Below are 3,530 nucleotides of genomic sequence, written 5' to 3' on the forward strand. Positions count from 1 at the left end.
CGGTGCCGGCCACGTGCGTCACCGGGGGTCGTGTGCTCCGCAGACCTAGTGCACGCCTGACAACCAGAAAAGGTGGAAGAAAGCTCTGGGGACAGTGACCCAGGCTTCCAATCCTGTAGTGGGCCCTGGGCAGGTTGTTCCTCCCCTCTGGGCCTCAGTTTCTGCTGCATAAACCGGGTCAGCAATCATAGCTCCCGAGGGGGAAGGTTGTGACAGCCATGCTTGTCAGCACACAGAGGACACTTTGATTTTACAGAGAAAGAATTGGGGGGGAAATCTGAATGCCTTTCCTCACATGTATTGAAAGTCACCAGACAAAGCGGCCTGTGTGGTGAAGAGTGATGGCATCCACGTAAACACAGCAGCGTGTTCTGAGATCGAGCAGACAACCTTAATGTCAGGGAATGCAATCATATTTTACTAGCTCTGAAAAACAATGACTAAAATCACAGAGTTAAACAGAGCTCGGGCAGAGTCTATGAACACTGGCAGGGAGTGGATAAGGGGATGATGTGCCCATGAGGGAATTTACGCTCCGGGGGGGCAAATACTGGCCTGTGTTTGGTGCAGGCTGATAACAGGAAGACAATCCCCAAATTAAACAAATGTGAATGAATTCCTCTGTGTGCAGACAGAGCAAATATATCAGTGAAAATGGGTATAGAGCAAGCAGCAAACTGTAATAAATTAGAATGTGTTCTGACAGGGAGCCACGATTCGGGCAGACAAATATTTCAGGAAATACGGGTAAGAGGCCCATGGCAAAATAACAACTTTGACAGAGTTCCAATGTCATGCTCACCAATGAGGTGAAAACAAACATTTTACTGGGTATCCGTAGGAGACGAGGTGCAGGGGGAACTCAGAGGGTGTGCTCTCTGGGAAGAACCGGGCCACACGACTGTGGCAAAAGTGGGTCAGTGACTGTTCTGAGATGGGTCAGTCCACTGAGTGGGACAGACCCGTCCACTAGGGTCTGCCGCTCAGCTGCTTCCTCCTCGGAGCCCTTGCTGACTCGCCCTCATCCAGGTGTGACCAGCAGGTGACTGCCACATGGCAAAGACCCCAGAGGTCTGGCCTTCTCAGATCTGTCTCAGTCTCCTGAGCTGAAGGACAGGAATCCAGTGCTGATGTGAGGCAAGGAACCCAGTGTGACCTCCCACACAGGAGGCAGAGCTGAACATGCCCCTGGGGACTGTCCCTGGCTGGGGTGCGGTACCAGGCTGGGCCCAGCACTGACCACGACTGTGCTGCTTGGTCTGTGAGATTTGCCTGGACCTTGCCTTGACCTTGTCAGCTGTGTTTTGGCTTAGACTCTACCCTCTATTCCCTGAGTCAGAGCAGGGCTGGAGATGTCGGAGGACAGGTGCGTGGGAAGGTCAGCCCACGAGCTGACCTGGCATTTCACATGCACAATCATTTTGCCAAAAGTGTGTGTGACGTGGATGATTACCAGCATTCTTCACTATCAGTGCAGTGAGCCGTGGCACAGCTGGGGCTGCTGTGGTACCCCCCCCACCCTGGCCCCTTATATGAGTGCATTAGAGGGAGATCACTGGCAGGGGCAGATGAGATCAACAAGATTATCCTGAAGATGGGCCAAGCGCAGTACTGGCTGCTGGTGGGAAGGGTTGGGGTTAGGGTCAGCTCCAGCGCTGTGTGTCAGCTGGGACTAAGTACCAACACCGATTGGTGTGTGTGTCACCAGGTGCCCACAGAACTGCACTTTGTCCTGACACATGATGCTGAGGGCTGGGGACCTGGGTCCGATCCTGGTAACCAGGTACAGGCGCTCTTGGGGGAACACAACCCAGGCCAGCTTTGTGTGCCCAGCAGAGGAGAGACATGGCACCAGCGGGGTGTCTGCCTGTAAAGCAGGAGCCAGGGTGCTAGGCAAGGGCTGGGTGTGGTCCAGGGCGACTCAGGATTCAGGGCGGGGCCTGGAGGACGTCTCCAACCCCGTCACCAGCCTAGAGCTTGGCATCAAACTTCCCACATCAAATGTGTTCCTTCCTTTCTTCATTCAATAAAGACACATCAAGAGGCAGTTGGGGAGGGACACAGCAGGTGGCTGGGAGTCAAGTGCAAGAAGAGGGAGCTGTGGTCAAGCTGGTGCCCAGCTGGGAATGTGCCCACCAAGCCGACCCTGAGGAGGAGGAGGAGGGTGGGGGCTGGGGTGCAAGGGGAGGGACAGGTGCCCCAGAGCAGCGAGCAGTGTGCAAATGACCTGGAGCTCAGAGGAGGGGCCAGCAGATTGACTAGCACGGTGAGAGGTAAGGTGGGTGTAGGCAGGGCCTGGCCACTGAGGGCCCGATGAGCCAGGCTGAACCAGCAGCCTTGTCCAGATGGCAGCGGGGAGTCCCTGAAGGGTTTTCAGGAGGAGGGAAGTTTATCCATGACAGGAAAATGGGAGAGTCTGGTGGCCATGGCCAGCTGTCAAGGCTGGCCTACTCTTGGGGAGCTAAGTTTCTGAGCTGCTGGAGGGACCCCCAAGTTCCTGTCCCTGGGCCTTGACTCACCTGCCCCGTGTCTCTCCCTCTTCCTCTTCAACTCCAATAGGGGGCAGGGGGGCAAGAGGCCCATGACAATGTCAAGAAGCCTCCCTCAATATAGGGCGTGGTGATGGTATCCCCCAGGAGACATGAGCAAGGTCTGGGGGAGGGGTTCTACTGCCATCTGGCAGGTAGAAGCCTGGGATGCTGATAAACATCCTTCAATGCACAATTATTCAGTCCCAAGTGCCAAACAGGTCAGGGTGTCCAATGCACCAAGATGCATGGAGCACCCAGAGAACCAGGTGAAACAGGTGGGCAAAGTATGGCGTGAGGCTGCCACACACAGTCAGACCCAGCACCCGTCGGTGTGCAGGAACATCCTGAGGAGATGCAGGTGTGGGGAGGGGGAGTGATGGGGAGGGTGGTCAAGACATGTTCCTCCCAGGAGGTGAAATCTGGGGCTGGGACAGCAGACCTAGCATGATGTTGGAAGGAAGGGAATCCAAGGCAGAGGGACAGAGGGTGGGAAGGCCCTGAAGGTCCTTAGGAGTGAAGGGAGGCCGGTGGAAGGGGAGAGGACGGAGGGCTTCCCAAAGCCCCTTTACAGGAGAGGAGCAGCATCGAGCTCGGCCTTCCCGGATTCTTCGCAGCCCCGGCCTCAGCTGTGAGTTCCTGCAGCTCAACGCCCAGGGAGGCGCCCAGGTGTACAGGTGTGCGGGGGCGGGGAGGGTGGGCCCTCCAGCGGAGCAGGCGGAGCTAGGGTGGTCAGCCAAGTAGGCGGGGTCTCCTCGGGGGCGGGGGGGCGGCCACTAGCCGAGAAGGCGGGGTTCAGGCGCACGTGGCGCCGCTCGGTGGGCGGGGCCTGCCAGGGGACCCACACTTTTCAGGAACTCGCGGGTCGGAGCCTCCGGGGGAGAGGGCGAGGCTCGAGCTCGGGGTGTGGTGGGGCGCGACCGAGGGCGGGGCCAAGCGCGGGGCAGGGCCTCTCGGGAAAAGGCGGGGCCGAGCGCGGGGCGGGGCTGGCGGCGCGTACTT

The sequence above is a fragment of the Delphinapterus leucas genome, chromosome 14 (genome assembly GCF_059928025.1).
Source record: "Delphinapterus leucas isolate spDelLeu-1000000601 "Yukka" chromosome 14, BTC_Dleu_Yukka2, whole genome shotgun sequence".
Taxonomy (NCBI): Eukaryota; Metazoa; Chordata; class Mammalia; order Artiodactyla; family Monodontidae; genus Delphinapterus; species Delphinapterus leucas.